This window comes from Canis aureus, chromosome 8 (genome assembly GCF_053574225.1).
Source record: "Canis aureus isolate CA01 chromosome 8, VMU_Caureus_v.1.0, whole genome shotgun sequence".
NCBI classification, from domain to species: domain Eukaryota; kingdom Metazoa; phylum Chordata; class Mammalia; order Carnivora; family Canidae; genus Canis; species Canis aureus.
In genome coordinates, this window is record NC_135618.1 from 59,303,226 (window position 1) to 59,323,780 (window position 20,555).

General features: G+C 53.5%; 1 protein-coding gene across 2 annotated transcripts in view; it reads left to right on the forward strand.

Moving 5' to 3' along the window:
• The window catches only part of SBK1 (SH3 domain binding kinase 1), a 51,159-nt gene that overhangs the window by 22,436 nt on the left and 8,168 nt on the right, over positions 1–20,555 (forward strand). The window contains exon 1 of one of the 2 annotated variants that reach the window (XM_077907131.1): positions 4,453–5,272. The exons of the other annotated variant lie outside the window; for it this stretch is intronic. The gene's annotated coding sequence lies outside the window, so the exon portion shown is untranslated. Of the gene's footprint in view, positions 1–4,452; positions 5,273–20,555 lie in introns of those variants that run through there. 2 annotated transcript variants of the gene reach the window in all.

Genomic DNA, 20,555 nt, shown 5'->3' on the forward strand with positions numbered 1-20,555 from the left:
CATCTTGGGTTCTGGTGCAACTGTTGGTTTTCGTTATTGGCAATAGCTTGACCCGTGTCTCCTGGTGGCGCTGGATACTCCTGTTCTTGACTGTGAACAGCTTCCAAACCTTTGCTCAACATGTCATTATGATCTTCAGTTTCCTAAACGTGATCTGCTCTCTGAATGAACCAGTCACCAGTGCCACCAGGATCTCTGACCACACTGGTGAGTTGGTCACCAGTGTCAGTGTCCTGGGCGTAATGGTGGCTGTCAGAAGGTTCTTCCTGCACTATTGTAATGCGGACCAACAAGCCAGGAATGCCTTCTCTTTGTCGTGACTGGGGTCATGAGCAACAAGGAGCATCGTACAACATAGACCAGACTGGGGAAATCCCCAGACACCATCATGACCTCCAGCATGGGGACTACCGATATGGCCAAGACATCACTTTCCATACAGCTAGGAGAGTCACCCAAACTCAAATAGTTTGAAACATGATGTATACATTCTAGGGGACAAGAACTCTGTTTTGATTCCTTCCCCAACCCCAACAGTAGCAAAAACTTCTGATACGTCAGTGAACATAAGATGCAGCCAAAGGGACACCTGGGTGGCTCAGTGATTGTGTGTCTGCCTTTGCCTCAGGTTGTGATCTAGGAACCTGGGATCGAGTCCCACATCAGGCTCCCTGTGGGGATCCTGCCTCTCCCTCTGCCTATGTCTCTGCCTCTCTCTCTCCCTGTCTCTCATGAATAAATAAATAAAATCTTAAAAAAAAAAAAAAGATGCAGCTAAAAGGAAGTCTGGGACAGATTCCTGGCCCCACGGTCCATGAGCCAGGAGCAGCAAACTGACTGCCCAGGAGTGTGAGGACACACCAGCATTGAAGAGGGTATGGGCCCCAGGCAGAGGAAACCTAACTGATTATCTGTTTTCTGATGTTTTTTCTGTGTTGTTATGGAGATCATAGCGACGTTTTATCTTTGTGTTCTGCTATCCAGATCATACCCACCAAGACCCTCTCTGGAAGGGCAGTATTGCTGTGGGTGCAAAACTTTGAGCTGGCAAGAGTGGATTATCCCCAGGTGTCAAGGGAAAAGGACTGCAGCATTATGAATAGCTGTTTTAGTTCCTGTGTTCAGATGTGTTGTGTTGGTTCATTTCTCCAAGAAGTGGGCCAAGATGGGGTCAGATGTGTAAGCAGCTATCTTATTGGGAGAAAACGCTTGGGTAGCAAAATCAGAAGGGAGCCAAAGGCGGCTGGGTGAACGATGAGGCTCAATAAATCTAAAGCATGGAAGAGGGAAAGAAGGAAGGAAGGTGAGATAAGAATGTTAAGAGAGTTTGATGGAGCCAATGGGAAGGCCTTGATCCCCAGCTGCCCATTGGGGATGCTCTGTGTCTCTAGGGATCTGGGCACTTCTGTGTCTTCGAGGCACTCAGTCATTGATGGGGATCAGCTAGAAGGGAGCAAAGTGGAGACTTCTTTGTGAACTCTGGAGAGCCTCCACCGCTGTTGCTCTGGGCAGTCACCATCCCGTCCCACCAACCCCTGTGGTCTGGATGGTCCATTTTCATGGCTGCCACATCCCACTCCTCTGGCCACACAGCTCCTCCATGGGTGCCTCCAGTCTCTCTCTCTTTAAAGATTTTATTTATTTATTCATGAGAGACAGAGAGAGAGGCAGAGACATAGGCAGAGGGAGAAGCAGGCTCTTCGCAGAGAGCTCAATGCTGGATTTGATCCCAGGACCCCAGGATCATGCTCTGAGACAAAGGCAGACACTCAACCACTGAGCCACCCAGGTGCCTCTCAACTTGACAGGTCCTGAAGGATCACTCGGTGGTGTGATCCAAGGTTTCCCTCCTGAGGGGTCTAAAACTCTTGGTTATCATAACCAATGGATCACTCTAATGGATCACTGGGTTCCACATGTATTTGTCCCTGCTCTCCTTTTGTAAGAGCAGCCCTGCCTTCTTCTAGTAACTGATCAGGGTACTTCTGTAGTAACTTCTAGAAACTAATTAGCTTCGATGATTGCTGCCAGAGAAGTGACTCTTCTTGCCTGCTGGTTATGAACACATGGAGCCCAAAATGCCCTGGCAGCAGCTGCAGCTTAAATGTTGACAGGACCCTTGATGGGACCCCTTATAAGAGTGTGCCCCCTTTGAGGACCAGGACTTCTCACTCTGCAGAGCCTAGGGTGGGGGGAAGGGGACTTGAATACCCACCATGCTTTTTGGCCAACGTTTTCTAACTGCATTGTGGATAATCAAATTCCTAAGCAAGGAATCTGGGAAGGATTCCATCCAAAGTGGCCTTGATAACCTTTGATGACCACGGTTGGGAGCATTTCAAGGCCAGATTCTGTTCCTGCCCTTCTCCAGGCCTCCGTTTTTTTTTGTTTTGTTTTGTTTTGTTTTGTTTTTGTTTTTGTTTTTGTTTTTTTATTTTGTTTTTTCATAACGAGAGGAAAATGCACTCTAAATTCTAATGTTCTGGGACTTGGTTACTAGACACAGGAAGATATTTTCTTCCCTCTTCCTCCCTCTCTGATCTCCCACTTCACTTCTTTCTGCCCCACAACTCAAACCCCTCCATTTGTTTGGGGCAAGCAGGCCTTACTTGGAGAGGAGTAGAACAAAGGCTGAAATTTGAAACTCTGGAACATTGGCAGGACAGGAAGGGTGAGAGAGGAAAGGCAGACAAAGATATCTGGGGGTGGGGAGATAACTTGTTTAGAGAACAAAGAAGAGAGGAAAGATGTTCTAGACAAAGGAAACCAAGTGTATGAAGGCACAGAGGTAGGAGAAAGCACATATTAAGAACACGGGCTGAGGTCAAGGCTTAATGAAGAAGAAGGGACCTCATTAGCGGAAGGGGTAGAAACCCCAAAGGTTATAGGCTTTGAACACCAGAACAAGGAGGTTAGATTTTCCGCCCTGGAGCTAACAAGGCATCCTTGGCAATGTTACTCAGAGGAGCAACCAAATCTACTTTGTGTTTTACAGAGCTGATTGATGATCGCATAGTACTTGGATTCTAGAACAAAAGTGGCTGGATAGAAGCGGGAGGGAGAAAAGGGGAACTGAGGCAGTATTCTCAGTAGCAGAGGTTGCAAAATGATGGCCCACGGGTTAGATTTGGCTCCAAAGCATGTTTTATTTGTCCCATTCTCTATTTCTAAACTTGGGGATTTGTTTCAAATACTGAAAAGTTGGAAGACTCTGTGTTAGGATATGGATTTCCTGCTTCTCTTGAAAGATCATCTGTCCCTACAGGCCCATGATGCTCCACTTTGCCTCATCTCCACCACTTACTTGCAGTCACCTGATGCCTGACCCCAGTCACTAATTTATGTGATCTATAGCTACTTGAGTCTGCCATCCCTGGTTCTAAACGATCTAGACACAGTCAGGGTGGTTGGGAAGAGTATGCTGGGTGGAGAAAACAGCCTGAACAAAGAGAAGAAATAGGGAAGGTGCCGGGTGTGTTTGTGTGTGTGTGTGTGGGGGGGGGGGCTTTCTCATTAATGAAACAAGTGTGGCTGGGGCAGCCTGGATGTGTCTGAGAAAGAGGCAGAATAGAGCCTGGGAGGACGAGTGGTCCCTATCTAATTCCCCCGCCCTCGTCATCTACCCTGCTTCCTTTCGGGCTGCCAATCTCCAGTGTCAGACGATGATGCTCCTTCATCCACCGGGTAGTGTCTTTGCACACACTGCTCCTCTGTTTGGAATCCCCTTTCCTCCCTTCTCTCCAGTGAGCACTGTGCATATCAGCTGTATCCCACCACTAGCCACTGCTCACAGCGGGGGTCACAAGCTGGACCTGGGCTGGACACGGCCCCCAAGCCCCCCAGCTCGCGACCTCTTCCCCTATGCTTCCCTGAGTAGACCGGTAATTGCCTCAAGTCTAGCTCAAAATAGGATGGAGGGATGGATGCATGGATGGGTGCATGGATGGGTGCATGGATGGATGCACGGCGGCGGCCGGATAGGACCGACTGATGGGATGAATGGAGACAGATGCACACGCGATTGCAGAGCTTGACTGTTTCCCTCCTTGAAACAGACACAAGCTCCGCCCCACAAGAACAGACTGGGACAGTCTGGGGCAGTCTGGTCCCGCGGGGACCAGGTGACCCTCTCAGACTCCCCCGAGTCCTCTCTAACCTCGTTCTCGCCCCCTCGTGGGTTCTGACCTAGAAAAGACGGGGGGCGGGAAGACGGAGCGGGAGCCTCGGGCGCTAGGACCCGGCGCGGCCGGAAGGCGGGGTGGGGGCGCCGCCCGCTCCGCGCGGGGAGAATCTGCGCCCCGCGGCGGGAGGGGGGGGGCGCGGCGGGGGGGCGAGCGCGCGCCGCGGGGAGTGCGCGTGCGCGGGAGCGCGCGCCACGCGGGGCGGACAAAGGGGCGGGCGGCGGCGCGCGGGGCGGAGGGCGGAGCCGCGGGCCGGGCGGGCAGGTGCGCGCGGGCCGGAGGGCGGAGCCGCGATGCAGCGATGGAGCGCTGCCCGGGCGGGCGCCGGGGCCGGGGCCCGAGCACCCGGCGGATCGCTAGCCGGAGCCGGAGCCGCAGCCAGAGCCCGGATCAGGCCGGGGGCCGGGCCCGCAGAGCCGGGGTGCTCGTAGCGGCGGCGACGGAGCCCCCCAGCGGCTGAGGGGCTTCCTCCCGGTTCCTGCCGGTGGCCGGGGCTCGGCAAGCCCCCGCAGCCGGGCAGCGCGGGGTCCCCCCCGACCACGTCCAGGACCCGGAGACCCCCCCGCAGGAAAGCGGGAGACCCCTCCAGATCCAACAGAGAGCGACCCCCCGCTGGGGAAAGCGGGGACTCCTCCGTATTCAGAAGACAGTGACCTCCCTACGGTACGGCCAAGACGCCCCCTCTTCAGTCCGGGCCCCCCAAGACCCAGAACGCAGTGACCCCCCGTCCGGGGTTGCCGGGACCCCCTGCCAAGAGCCTGGTCATCACAACTGCACACCTCAAGACACGAGGACCCAGCTCAGAACGCCCCTAGCTCAGCGGGTTCCTGGACCCCCCCAATTCCGGTACACAGGAACCCCGAATCTAGGGAACCGAGGACAGCGGGAGCTGCCCCTCACCAGCAGGAGGCCTCGGGGCCCCCCCAGAGCTCCAGGACCCGGGCGGCCGAGCCCTCGCGGCGCCCTCCGCATCCCAGCCCATGGTTGTGGCGCCCTGAGCCCCCCCGGGCCGGGCCGAAGGAAACCGAGACGGCGCCCAGGCCCCCCGCCGCGGCGTCCCCGCGGCCCCAGCCCAGGGAAGCCGGGCCCAGGTGAGTGGCCACCGACGCCCCTAACCCTGCAGGTGGGGAAGGAGGTATCGGGCGCACACTGCCCCCTCCCCAGCGTCGCCATGGAGCGGAGGCTGAAGGACGTCTCTTTGTGTCTCGCTCGGAGGAGCCGCCCCCTCCTCCTCTCCCTTCCCCCACCTCACACCCTAGCCCTGGGGTTTGGGCGCTGCTCCCCGGCCCCACGGGGGGTGGGGGGGCGTAGTGGCAGAGCCACCTCGTGCTCGGAGAGGGGGGCAAGAGGGTGGAGAGCCCCCCCCACCTCTGTAAACTGTGAGCCGGGAGCTGTTGGACTCTGGGCCGTTGGAGTATCTGTACCCCATCCCCCCGGCCGGGCTGAGTTCTCAAGTGAAGTCCCCCCTGGGAAGGGGAGATTGGGGATGAGCCCAGGTGAGGGAGCCTGTGGCTTGGGGCCCTAGGGTGATGGCTGGGGCTTCGGGTGTGTGTCTTTGTCTGTGAAACGGTAGGGAAGGGGTGTGTTTGAGAGAATGGGTGGGAATCATCCCATCTTTTCTCTGCGATCCCATTGCCCCCCACCCAGGCCACAGGGAGGGTCTTCCCCCAAGTCATACTTTGTATGTTTTGCAGGCGGGGACGGCTTTCTCCAAAGTGAGGCAGTGATTTCTGAGGAGGAGAGGTAGTCTGGGCAAAGAAGCCATTTCAGGTCAGGGCACCTTTCTGTCCGCATGTGCCCTAGGGCTAGCAAACCCAAGACCTTCCCTTCTCCTCCTGGCCTCCAAAATATCCAGGGCCAAACCTCAGGTTGGATCAGTGTGTCCTGGACAACCAAGCAAGCATTCTAGGTCCTTGCTTTAGCTTTGCAGGCTATACAAAGCAGCAGCCCAGCCCAGCCCTCAGTGAAGTCCCAAACCCCAGACCCTGCAGCTCATGGGAAAATGAGAGGGCCCGGGGATGTTGTACCCTGAAATTCTGGATCAGAGATCCCAAGAAGGTACTGGACGTGGCTGAGGGAACACACTCTGGGATCCTGGGGTTCCCCCAGTCTCTCCTCTCTGAGCCCTCTGCAGGCAAGCAGTGACGCTGAGGAAGGCAGGACTTGGTACAGGTAGCTCCACTGGGAGTTCCTTTGTTCATTTATTTATTCAACAAACCTTTAGTTAGTGTCTGTGATGTGCCTGGCACTGGAGTCCAGGGCTTTTTCCCCCACATCATCCCAATCCGCTTTTCTTGATCTGTTGGTCAGAAGACCCCGGTCTGTTCTGTTTGCCCAGGCCACTCTGGGTTGGGCCAGTGAAGGTAGGCCCAGTCAGGTCCCGCTGACCAGCTCTGACCCCACATCTGAAGCACCTGATCCTCATCCTGCTGCAGACTGGGGACCCCTGGGCCGGGGCTGATCCCTTTACTCCACTATTCCCAATACCAGGTGCCCCCACCCCACCTGCTGCTGGAATTGACCCAAGGGAGGGGATGTGACTAGCAGGAGAAGAGGTTGGGAGTGCTTCAGGCCAGACCTTTGGCAACCCTTCCTGCAAATTCAAGGACAGTTTGAGGCAGCCACCCTCAGCCCAGGCAGTGAAGGAGCCAGCTGCTCTGAAGACTGGGTGACCTTGGGCAAGTGCGTGGCATCCCCCAGAGATAATGACAGAGAGTGAGCCACTCACTCTGCAGTATATAGATCACAGTTGGGGCACGAAGAGCACCCAGGTGTGTCCTCTCCCTCTTCCTCTCCGAAGGAGTTCATTTTCAGGGGGTTCCCAGGAGCCCAGAGCCTTACCATATGACCCACAGGCAAGGGAGTGGAGCGAGAGGCCAAATTGCAGAGATTAGAGTCACTGCGACTAGCGAAAACCATCAAAGAGGCCAGAAGGGACAAGGAGTAAGATCTCCCCTCCTCATTAACCTGCAGTGGCTCCCCACTGAGTCTGGAATAAAGCACAAGTCCAAGCCCTTCATGGCTGTGGCCTTACCCCACCTCTCAGATGTCAGCTCTCACTCCTCACCATCTTATACTTCTGGCTCTTCTCTTCTATGTCTTCAGACTCCCTCCCTTCACTGGGGGCTGTTCCCACACCCTGAGAAGCCCTGCCATAGGATGGCTTAGGGGCAACCTTCTGCCTCACTTCCCCTTTTGACCTGAACTGGCCTGGGACACAGAGTGCAGAGCTGATTTGGACTAGTTGATGGTTGGTGGCTTGGAGACAGTCACACGTGTCTACATGTGCTAGGAGACCTTGTCCCCACATCTAGACCCTGAGCTCCAGGAGATGGAACCAGGTCTATCTTGTCCACACCACAATGGCTTTGCCCATCCTAGAGGCCAGAGTATTGTACAGCACCTATTGTAAGATACAGCTTCTAGATGCATTCTGTTGATCCAAATAGTATTTTTCTCATGTTTGCATTTGTTGCCAGTGTTGAAAAAAACACAGTTTCATACACGAATACTGATTTTTGGATCCTCTTGAAGACATCAGATGACGTGGCATCCCCAGGCCAGAGCTGAAGAATCACCACCTTCTTTAGGGCATTTGCCCTCCAGCTCACCCCAAGGCCTCACCTGGCCTGCTCATTCATTTACGTGACCTGCTGGCCCCTCTCGTAGGCATCTGGCTTTGCAAGCCCAGGTTGGAAGCCAAAAACTGTTTGCTCAGCGGTGACCTTCGTCTGTGTGTTTTGCACACGTGGGTGTTCCTTGCCTCCCCCATGGCCAAGTTAGAACAGGCACAGGGCAGTATCCCTCTGGGGCTAAGTGGTAAAGTAAACCTGAATCCCTCCAGCCAGAGCACCCCAGCCGGGCCCCACTTTGACTCCAGGCTCTGTCTTGTGACCGCTCATTGTGCCAGAAGGACTCAGCCACCAAAAACTTGCTTTTAATTGTCCCACTTGCTCAGGAGCAAAAGTCCAAGGCTCTAGGCCCAGCTACTGCTGAAGTCTCTTGGGGACTGCTGCTCTCTGGGCCTCAGTTTACCCATGTGTCCAGAGAGGAATATGACTTGAGGTTCTCAGGTTCTTTCTTCTATAAGCCTCCTTCTTGCTCTGACTTTCTAGGACTGAGTCCAGGCTACTCTAAGTTTTGGTCAGGCAGGAAAGGTGGGGGCCGAGACGCAGGAGTCACTCAAAATTATTGACATTTCCTAAATATTAATAAAACCAACGGGTGTTGCCAAGCGGCTGGGCCAGGGGCCAGGGGCCAGCACTGGGCCCCAGCCATGGGGCATTGCCCTGGAAGGGAGTGTGCCATCTTCCTGGATGAAGGTCTGTAGCAGCCCGAGGTCAAGGGAGATAGCAGAGCACCATGGTTGAGATCACAGGCTCTGGACTCTGCCAGGGTTTTCCACTTAGCTGCTGGGTGACCTTGAGGAAGTTACTTATCCTCCCTGAGCTTCCGTTTACTTCCGTGGAAAACAAAGATAATACCCACCTCAAGGTCATCTGGGGGATTAAGTGAGCTAAAGCATGAAGAGAGACTGGGTCTGGCACATGAAAAAGCTCAATAACTATTGGCTTTTTTTTTTTTTTTTTAAGATTTTATTTATTTATTCATGAGAGACACAGAGAGAGGCAGAGACATAGGCAGAGGGAGAAGCAGGCTCCATGCAGGGAGCCCGACACGGGACTCGATCCCCGGTCTCCAGGATCGCGCCCTGGGCCAAAGGCGTTGCTAAACCACTGGGCCACCAGGGCTGCCCACTATTGGCTTTTATTAAAAGGGGCATTGGCAAGTGGGTGACTAAGCCTTGGTGGTAATGCCACCTTGGTTTCCCCATAGCCAGTCTGGGGAGACCACAGGGCTTCTGCTGTCCCCACAAAAGGGGAAGGGAGCATTTGAGAGCTGGTACAGTGTGGTGCTTGAGAGCATGAAGCGTCTTGGTGCTGCTGGTGAGGGTGGGGTGGAGTGGGGTTCAAGCCTGAGAGGCTATGAGGGCCCTTCCAGAACCTTGCACTGAGGCTCTGGGGGTGCGATCTAGGGCAGCTTGGCCAGAGTTCTGTCGTTGAGGTCCTCCTCCATCCTACCTCTGCTTTCTAGGTGAGGTACCTGCCAGGCTTCTGCTGAGTGAGTTCCCAGGCTTTCTGCCCCAGGCAGTTGGGCATCAGGCCAAAGCCAGGACCAGCACCTCCAACAGATCCTGAGTCTTACCCAAACCACCTACTCCCTCTCATGCTCCCTGAGCCCCCTTTCTGGCCTAAGGAAGCAGCAGCAATAGGTCTGAAGGGTCCAGTTAGAGCCCCTCCTGTCTCCCTGCCATAGATTGGCTTCAGTCTGAAGAGAGAACAGATTCCCAGCTCAGCCCCCACATGGGGAGCCGTGTAATATCAGGGTTGGGAGGAAGCGGTGGAGCATTTTTCAATGTCAAGTGCTCCATGCTGGACACTGGGCACTGCTTTCTCATTTATTGCTGAGAACAGCACCACATTAACCCAGAGGGAGGATTTTGACCGTCCTCTGTGAGCCACCAAAGTGAAACTGGCATTTGAACTTCCTGGGTTCAAATCCCACCTGTACCATTTCCGAGCTATGTGACCTTGGACAAGGCAGTTGTCCTGTGCCTTAGTTTCTTCTGATGCAGTATGGGGGTGATAGTAGCTCCTACCTTCAAGAGTTATGGCGAGGCCTAAATGAGCCTGTTACAGGTAAAGTACTTTAGCAGTGCCTGCTACCTAAGTGTCTGCACTGTCACCTGGGCCACACCCTGAGGGGTTTGCAGATGAGCTGGTCCAGGCGGGAGGAAGCCTGGGGACTCCCCACTGCACCAGCTCTCCTCCCCTGCAACTTTAGCCGGAGAATGTTCCAACTGCCCCTGGTTGTTGAGATGGCCCTGAAAGGACCGGGGTAGGAGCCTGGACAGGACAGAGCCGCCTCATCTCCTGGTAAGGCCTCAGAGAGGCTGCTCAAATCCCCCCTCTCTCCAAGGGTAGTTCCTCTGCATCTGTCAGATCACCCACCCCATCATATCAGGAAGGCCCCCCATTCCCTAGCCAGGGCCCACTATCCTGCAGGGAGATCTTCCCACCCTGAGAGCCCAGATATCTGCTGGCCCTGACCCCAAGTGTCTCCAGGAGAGGTGGCGAGGCCCCCAGTTAACATATTTTAGCATCAAAAACCACGACTCCCAGACACTGCTTTGTGACTTTGGGCAAAGTGCTTTGCTTACCTCTCTGTGCTTCAGATCTCTCATCTACAAAGAGGGTGGTGCTAGTACCTGCCTTGTAGGATCACTGTGAGGATTAAGTGAATGTGAATGGCGCGGAGTACCCTCCCGGAAGGTTTGCTGTTAAAGTTAGTCTCTGCAAGTCCTGAGCAGAAAGGGAATGGTAGCCCCAGTTTTACAGGTTAAAAAACAAAAAATGGAGACTTGGAGATGAAGGTCTTTACTCAGGCTTCCATATCTAGGATTCAGGGAACATTCTGGCCACTTTCCCACCATTCACATACAGTTCGCAGGGCAAGGCCAGGTAGAAGGATACCACAGAACCTAACCTGGGCTCTGGCTGCAGTTCTGAACATCTCTCTCAGCTTTCCTGCTCCCTCACCTCTGCTCACATGGGGCCATGACAGGCGAGCACTGCAGCACGGGGGAATCTGCAGTGCATGCCCAGTCCTTTTCCAGAAGCTTCTAAGGCTTCCCTCAGCCCTTACTCCTCAGCCCCACGCCTAGGACAGTGGTGGAATTGCTGTGGGGGACTGGACTCCAAGTCTCTTAAGGGTAAGCTAGATCAGGTTCATGCTGTCTCTTCACCTCCCAGAGCCTGGCACGTGGGTTAGTTTCAGGAAGGGTTTGCTCCAGTCGGGGGTTTGGAGTGCATGTCACAGAGTGAAGGCCAGGTCCTGCCATGGCCTCCAAGGCCCTACATGCTGCCACTTACTCCGTGCTTCTTCTGGCTCCTCCTGCGCCTTGCCCTCCCCCTCCACTCTGCAGTCACGCTGGCCTCCTCACTGTTCCCTCAGCCTCTGCCAGGAAAGCTCTTCCACCATAATATCTACCTGCCTGTTGCCTCGTCCTTAGGGCCTTTCCTGACCCCTCAACCATCTATAATTTCCTCCCTCATCCCCAACATTTCCTCACCTCTCCCTGCTTTGCTTTCCTCTCTAGGACTTCGTACCCTCTTACCTACATCTCTTAGCTACCTTTCTGATTGTCTGCCTCCAAACTAGAATATAAGCTCCTTGAGGGCAGGTCTGTTTGTTTGGTTCCTGAATGGACTCCAGATCCAAGAACAGTGCCAAGCACAAAGGAGATGCTCAACAAATATTTACTGAATGTTCTGGAGCCAGACAGGTATCTCTAAGCCACTTCTTAGTTGTGTGACACCAGGCATATCACCTAATTTTAAATTCTCTGAGTATCAGTTTAAGGGACATAATGGGAATAATATGAACTTCTCCCAAGATGGTTGTGAGGTTTAGATGAGTCTCCATATATACATAAAGATCTTAGTACTTTTTAAAAAGATTTTATTTATTCATGAGAGACACAGAGAGAGGCAGAAGCAGGCTCCCTGTGGGGAGCCCGATGAGGGACTCATCCCAGAACCCCAGGATCACAGCCTGAACAAAAGGCAGATGCTCAACCACTGAGCCACCCAGGTGCCCCAAGATCTTAATACTTTATGTGGTTCATAAATGTTAGCTGTTATTTTTTTTAATTTGGTTTATTTATTTATTTTAGATTTTATTTATTTATTCTTGAGAGGCAGAGACACAGGCAGAGGGAGGAGCAGGCTCCACGCAGGGAGCCCGATGTGGGACTTGATCCCGGGACTCCAGGATCACACCCCAGGCCAAAGGCAGGTGCTAAACCACTGAGCCACCCAGGCTGCCCTTTGTTAGCTGTTATTAATAACCTTTTAACCTGCACCATATCATCCCCATTTTACTGATGAGGAATAGAGGCACAGAGAAAGTGACTTAACCAGAGCTTCATAGCCAGAAATGGTGGTGGTCCTACCCAGGAGTGCCAGAATGTGGGCTCCAGTCTCCTGAACTCAGCTCCATCCTCATTCTCCCCTCTGGGGGTTCTCAGGGAAGAGGTAAGGACTGTAGCTAAGGGAAGGGCTCTTCTCTTCAGGGAGCCTCTGGCTCACCCAGCTGCCTCTTCAGTGGTCACCACCTGTCCACTGGTGGACACCCAGCCACGGCCCCTGGGCCAATCCGCGAGTGGCAGGCCACCTCTGTGCTCTTAGCCCTCCACTCCTGTTGATCTCTCTGGGTCCTGGGCTGCCCACCTCACCCAAGCAACAAGGCTCATGCCGCCTCCCACACCCACAAGGGCTGCCACAGGCCTTGGGCCCTCAGGCAGGTGGGAAGGGGTGAGGGCCAAGCCTGCTGCTTCCCCCACAGGGTCTGGCTGGGGAGGGTGAAAAGAGGCAGAGAGCCTGTTCCAGCTCTGGGCACCAGCTGCAGGCGAATAGCGTCACAAGCTATTAATAACCACCACGGATGTGCCCCAGGGAAGGGGCAGACTGTGCCAGCTGGAGGGGAGGCTGAGGCAGAGCCTCGCAGCAAGGGGAACCCCAGGCCGCCCCTAGTGGGGAGGGCAGTGGAAAGAAGGTTATTTCCAGTTTCTGCTTCTTGATCCTGTGAACATTCCCGCTCTTCCTCTCGGTCTCCCCACCCAGGGTGGATGGTCTCCAAAGTCCCTTCTGGATCAAGCGGGTTCAGAGGGTGAGATTTAGCAGACCCCAGACAGCCCCAATTTCCAGCATAGAAAACCAAGGTGTGGGATCCCTGGGTGGCTCAGTGGTTTAGCGCCTGCCTTTGGCCCAGGGCATGATCCTGGAGTCCCGGGATCGAGTCCTGCATCGGGCTCCTGGCATGGAGCCTGCTTCCCCCTCTGCCTCTCTCTCTCTCTCCCTCTGTGTGTGTGTGTGTGTGTGTGTGTGTGTGTGTGTGTCTATCATGAATAAATAAATAAAATCTTAAAAAAAAAAAAAAAGAAAAAGAAAACCAAGGTGCAGTCAGGGTACGGCCTCAACTGAGGTGGTGCAGAGTCCTGTCCAAGCCAGGACAGAACCCCGGTCCCAGTCCCCTCTGTCCAGGCAATGCCAGTTTCATTCTTACAGAGACCCACCCAGTTAGATGGGCATTCTCAGCTCCCTTTTACTGATGGGCAGACTGAGGCTTAGACGAGGGGTACCACCTGTCCGGGGTCACACAGCAAGAAGGGATGGAGCTGGAATTTGCACCCTGAGGGGAAGACAAGGAGGTGTTTGAGAATATTCTTCTCTTCCACCTTTTAAACAGAATAGAATGTTTGCTGGAACCTCTCTTTGTGTTGAAGGACCAAGGGGAGGGAGGGGCCTCATCTGGAATCTCTTAAGGGCTCCCTCCGAGGCCCCAACCCCCTAGTGTTGCATGTAGAAGCGTGCATGGGGTGACTGGAGACTTTTTCAGAGGAGAGGGTGCTAAGCCTCGGTGACCCCTGAAGAGATAAGAACCACTAACTAGCTCCTTTCATACATTGGAAAACTTAAGAGAAGGAAAGACACGGGGCTGCCCAGAGCTCCCTGGGACCAGTAACAGGGGCTTGTGTTCTTCCAAGCACCTCATAGACCTTTCTCTAGGGCCAAGGACCAGGCTCTGGGTCCCCTCCCCACTCCCTGGCAGCAGATAGGAGAACCCACGTGAACTGAATTCTGCACTAAGGTAAACAAAGGAGGGTCAAGAACCCCTCTAGGGAAGGTAGCGAACAGCAGAGAGCCAGACTGGGGCACCTGCCTTGGGGACATAAGAAAGGCTCTGCTCAGGGTGGGGTGTCCTCTCCCAGGAGTCTCACCCTTCCTGAGCATGGGCTGGGCCACTCCTCCTCTGGCCCTTCCCAGGGGGCCGGTGGGGGGGGGGGGTATCACAGCCCTGGGCTATTGAGCCTGGGTGGATTGGCATGATCCCGCCCCCTTGCATTTTCCTTTGGCTTTGCTGGACCACCAGCCACGCCTAGACTCTTTTACTCCCTAGGATCGTACCAAGTGAAAAGTTCCATTCCTGACCTGCCTCTGTTCGCTCAGTTCCCACTCCTCTCCCCAGAGATTTGTTCACGCATTCATGCATTCATTCACCAAATATTGATTAAGTGCCTATGATGTACAGGCACTGTGCTAGCTGCTGGGGGATCCACAGTGAACAAAACTAACCCAACAACATCCCTGCCCTCCTAGGGCTCAAGTTCCAGTGGGGAGGAGAGACGGCCACAATAGATATAGGCAGGCAATAAATTATATAATAAATTAGAGTAACATCCTCTCATGGGGGACGCTAGGGCAGAATAAGGGGAGTGCGGTAAGGTAGCCCAAGCTGAGAAGATGTCATTTGAGCAGAACTTAGGGGAATGGAGCCATATGGCCGTTTAAGGGCAGAGGGAACCACCCCCAGGCCGGGAGCTGTCATGTTTGGGGAACAGCCCGGAGACCAGTGTGTCTGGAGCAGAGGGAAGGAGGAGACAGGTCAGATGGGTAAATTGAGGGCCCTTGTAAGGACTCTGGAATGAAATGGGAGCTGAGGGTGGGTGTGAGTGCTGAGCTGGGGAACAATGTGCCCTGAGTGGTTCCTGCCAGGCTCCCTGGCTGCTGGGTCAGGGACCGATTGTGGTGGGGCGTGGAGGGACCAGTTAGGAAGTTCCTGCAGTACCTGACGGACCAGGATGGCTCAGACCAGTGGGAGTGAGTGCTGAGGGTGGTGCAGTACCTTTATTAATGTCTGGTGTTGATTCCAGGGTTGCTTTATACAGATACAAGCAAGCGAGAAACCTATTCGTATTTTTTGCCATTTCAAAGTAGCATACTAAACTATAAAGTGATACAGAGGCCCAGAGAGGGCGAGGGAGCTGGTGGCAGCTGCTGTGCTCCACCAAGAAGCAGCTCTCTCTTACATGGCTGGAGGAGGGCCAGTGATCGGCGCGGCCCTCTGGGGGACACCGAACATTCTACAGAAATTCCAAACGCACTCACCCTTTAACCTGGCCACCCATTTCTAGAACTGGGCATAGAGACACATCTGCACACTGCAAAATGACTTAGGTACAAGGCTACTCTTTGTTGACAGTAGCCAAAAGGTGAACATGACCCAGTAGGAGTTTGGTTAAATAAATGGCAGTATATGCACGCATACGTTTCCAGCCCCGGGGAGGGGAGGGCCCGGGTTCCAGGTCTGCAGTGGTGCCTCCGTGGGGGCTGCGAGGCGCTCCCCTCCTCCCGCCTCTCCTAGCCTTGCACTTGGTGCTGGGCAGGCCTGGGTGCTGTCCTCGCCTGTGGTGCTGAAGACAGAAGGGCCAGAGACCAAGAGTAAAGAAGAGATGAGCCGGGAAGTTCAGTGTTCAGTCTTTGTCTCTACCCTTTACCAGCTGAGTGGCCTTGGGCAGGCAGCGTAACCCCTCTGAGCCTCAGCATTCTGATCTGCAACATGGAGTTGCTGTGACAATGACAGCCCCGATATGAAGCACTGGCATATGGAGAATGAGTGATGATTTGCACCGTATCAGTTTAGGAGCAATCAAAGAGAGTGGTTAGGCTTTTGGACACTGCAGTGACAGTGCCTGGCTTTGAATCCCAGCCCTGCCATTTATTGGATGATCTTGATCAAGTGACATGAGTGCTCTGGGCCTCAGTTTCCTCACCTGTAAGTTGGAGTGAATAACAGTCCCTGTGTCGTAAGATATTGTGAGGCTTAGATAAGTTAATTTCGGTGAGGTCTTGGCACACATCAGGAATCCTTAGTGTTACAGTTATATCACTTTCCTCTTCCGTAGCACCTCTAGGCTCTCTGTCCCCACCAGTGTCACTCCCAGCCACGCCCCCCCTCTGCTGTGCTCAGGCTGGGCTGTGAGAGGGAGAGCACACCTCACCCTACAGATGTCCTGGCCTCTAGCCCAGCTCTGCCATTGACCTTCTGTGTGATTTTGAACAAATCACTGTTTTCTTCTGGCCATCAGTCTCTGCGTCGTTAAAATGGGGCTAATGATACCTTACACAACCCCTGGGAAAATAACTATGTGCCTGCAGGGTCATTTCAAGAAAGCCAAGACATAAAAAGTTACAACTTGCCAAACACGTAAAGAATTATGCACCTAGCATTTGTCACACACTGGCTAAGTGCTAGGAATACTGAGGTGATTAAGGCTTGGGGCTTGCTTTCAAGGAGCTCTTAGGTTTCTTGCTGGATTGTCAATCCCCTTCAAAGCCCATTTGTGAAAAAACAAACAAACAAAAAGCCCATTTGTGTGTTACCTCTTCCCGGAAGCCACCCTGACCCCACTGCCATGCCCTCCTTGAAATGCTGGAGCACTTAACATTGCCTTTCTGGCCTTCCCATTATCTGAGTCCTTATTTTGTCTGCCTTCCTAATTCATAGGTTCATGTCTTTTACCTGGTGCATTTCTCTAACCTACTCACCCCATGCCAGCACCCAGCACAGTGCCCAGGCCTGAGTAGATACGCTTGTCGGGAATCTTTAGGTTGCAAGTTACATAAATTCAACTCAAAGTGGCTTAAGCCAAAAAGGAAATGTATCGATGCACAAAACAAATGGTCAGGAGTATAATTGGCTTTAGTCATGCCTACACCCAGGTGCCCAGAGTCATCAGAAACCTCTCTACTTTACAGCTCTGCTTTTCTTCTCTGATGCTTCATTCTCGGGCAGGCAGTCCCCACACGGTGGCAAAGCCAGCCCCCACAGTTCCAGACTTTGTCCTCCCGCTTTGCATCCCGGGGTCAGGAGGTATCTCTTTCCTAATAGCTGCAGCCAGAGTCCTAGGTCTAGATCCCAGTGGGTCCCCTTTGGTCACAGGTTCATCTCCGAACCAGTCATAGTGATCTGGTGGATGGGATGGATCTTCAGTAGACAACCCTCCTGAAACACATGGCCTGAGAGAGGGAAATTCATGCTGAGCAGGAAAAACACCAGAGGCTGACTCAAGAAGCCACTGAAAATGCTTGAGCAAGGCAAGGAGTGGGTTAAATGTGGTTTTAAGACATAGATAAGGAGGACTTGGAGGGAAAAGCCTAGAGGCAGGAAAGGGGGTTGGGGGGATCCCAAGCCAGCTCAGCCATGTAGGCTAGGGGAGTGAGGCTGCAGCCCCTCACTCTACATAGAAGCAAAGTGAAGCAGGCCCTCTGTCCCCACTCAATACCTGAAATAATGGCTTATGGCTGCATTTGTCATGGCTTTTAATAATAAGACCAACCCAGAGCAGTGACCCACTACCCAGCAACAATCGTCTATTCAAAGGAATCCTTCCAGACAGGACTTTGTTAAGGATACCCCTGGGGCTTGCCTGTGCTAAGGGCACAGCATGGGTGTGGTGACCTGAGGGAGGGGACCTGGGCATGGGGAAAGAGAATTAGACTCCCAGAGTGAAAGTAAGAAAGGGCTGGCTGATGGCACTTGGTCCAACCTCACCCCACCCCCACCCTCCAATTTCCAACAGATGGGCATCCAGTCTCTGCCTCTCTACCCCCAGTGATAGAGAATGCATTTCCTCCCTGATGTGACGGGAGAACGGTCTCATTTGGGGTTGCTCTCTGCTTGGGTTTACCCTCAGGAGCCTCAGAGGACGCAGTACATACAAGCATGGGACCTGAAGCCTGACACCCTATATTAAAATCCAAATTACTTAGCCCATCAATACATCACTGTCCCTTCTGTAAGATGAGGTAATAATAGTAGCACCTACCGCCTAGACTTGTGATTGTCCAATAATTTAATCCATTATAGTTAGCCCAGCACTTGGCATATGGGAACACTCAATATATATTTACCAGTATTCTTATTTTCCCAAGAGACAAGAGCAGGCCCCCCACTCTTTACAGACTGGTCATCCTCCAGGCAGTTGGACACACAGAGGTTCAAGTCCTAGCTCTTTGGCTTCCTTGCTACATAATCCCTGGATTAGCGTAGTTCTAGCTGCTATAACAAATAAGCTCCTATAGCTCAGCAGTCTAACACAACAGATATTTACTTCTGGCTTCCATAAAATGCTGAGTGGGTCATCCTCATCAGCAGGAGACCTCCCACAGCCAAGCACCCAGGCTCCTCCTAGCTCCTAGCTTCACTGTCTTATAGAACCCAGGAGGCCTCTGAATCAAGCCCAGGTATAGAAGAGATAATAGAGAAGCCCCGCCCACTCTCAAGAGACCCCACCCAGGAGTGACAGCCATTGTCGTTTCTGCTCACGTTCAACTGGGGAAACTGGTCACGTGGCCACACCTAGATGTGAGGCGAGCAGGAACCGTATAGTTAGTTCCCTGCTGACAGCTGCTTTCCAGCAGCAGCTCTGTATTATAAAAGAGGAAACACAAAGTTTCCATAGTCAATCACCAACTTCCTGGGCCTCTCTGCTTCATCTATAAAATATATATATATATATAAAAGTATCGCTCGGTTGTGGCAATGGACACTTACTAAAATCATTGAATTGTATACCTTCTGTGGGTAAATTTTGTGATGTATACAAAGTTAAGCTGTTTAAAAAAAAAAAAAAAAAAAAACAGGAGACATCTTGCCCTCCTTCTCAGGATACTTATGAGGACTCTGAAATTTTGCCAGGCTGGCACCGTGTGTATGTGTGTGTGATAGGGAAGAGAGGTTCCAAAGTGGGCCTGAGTTGGGTTATGCATTGGGTGTAGTTTTTATAAGAGAGGTACCCAGCTCAAGCCACCTGCCAACAGGAAGTGGTAGGCGGTTCTGTCTTGCTTCGTGCTTGGGAAGCCCTCCTGGCTTGTGGCGGAAGACCCAGCCCACAGGGCGAGAGTGCAACGGCTGCTGAGAAGATTGGGTGACACCCACCTGCCTTCAGCAACAGACGGGAAACCAAGGGCCTCCCTCGGGGCCAGTGAGGACACACACTTGAGGTGCAAGGCCTGTGGGGTCCCCCGGAACAGCACAGTCAGCTTGAGTGTGGATAGTAGTGTCAACCGCACAGGATGGAAGGGGAGGGGAAGAGGGTAGCCACGGGCCTCCATCACCTGCTGGTGGGAAGTTCACAGTCACCAAATCCACAGGCAATGGTGATGAAGGTAAAATCATTTTAGGTCAAGTTCCTGCCAATGCCAGGCAGGCGTATATGCCCTCAAGTGCTCGGGGAGCCAGTGTGTCTTCCTTTACTGTCTGGCCTCGAGCCCCCGCCTGAAAGAAGTTGCTCTGAACCCACTGCTGTGAAGATTAAGTGAGTTAATACATGGGAAGCACCTGGACAGTACCTGCCACCCAAGCCGCTCTCAGCGGGGGCCCAGCAAGGCATGAGTAGCTTTGGCTCAGGTTTTGTGCTCTCCTGGGCTCAGTTTCCCCACTTGGATACCCAGGGATCCAGACGAGACGCTCCAACATTCTGACTTGGGAAAACAGTAGTTAAGAGCACCGACTTTGGAGCCAATCCCAACGTGAGCCGTGTGACCTTGGGCAAGCTCTCTAGGCCCTCTGTGCCCCTAAAACAAGGATCATGAGAACACTTATCCGCTGAATCGTGAAGATGAGCTCATCCTTAGAGCAGGGCCCAATGTCAGTGGTAGCTGCTGCCGTTTCATTGTTGTGATTTCCTGGTTGTAAAGGTGTGGCCGCCGAGGCCCAGACAAGTGACTGGCTCAAGGTCACCCGGCTAAGAAGTGGCGTGCTAAGAAGTGGCGTGCGGCAGGATCAAGGGCAAGTCTGCTGAGCCCCGAGGCCCGTGCTGTTTCTGTCACTCCCCACTGTGACTCTTAAATCACATGCGTGGTAACTGGGTCAGAGGCAGTGTGTACCTGGGGCTGTGACGCAGGCTGTGTGGATTAATTCCTTGTTGCCTGCCGATGCCTTGCAGAGAACAGGCCTGAAAGGGGTGGGGGGGTGGGGTGGGGGGAGGTCATGAAGGAGGGACGGGTCAGTAGTGAAGACCCCCAAAACTGGGTCCTGGGAACCAAGGGAAGGGATGAAAGAAAGTTGGATCATATGTAGCCCCTAGCCCCAGGAAGCTCTTGGTCTGTTGATGGGGACAGACGGGACAGGGTTGAGACCACCCCAAGACATTCAACAGGAACTGTCAGAGACACGCCCAGACGCTGTGTGAATCCTGGGGCTCGGCAGAGGCAGAAATCAGCACCCAGGGCAGCAGGAAGGCTTCCTGGAGGAGGGGGACCTGAGGGTGAAGGCCCAGAAGATTGCGGCTGGTGCAGGGGTAGGTAAAGGCAGGCAGCAAACCCGGCAAAGGAGACCAGAGAGAGGCAGTGCAGAGTGGTGGTCAAAGGGCTGAACCTGGATGCAGGCAGCAGATGTGGGGCCCAGACCCACCCCACTGTGGCTGTGCGCCTGACCCAGACTGGTGGCTGCACGGTGCAGCTCTGAGGC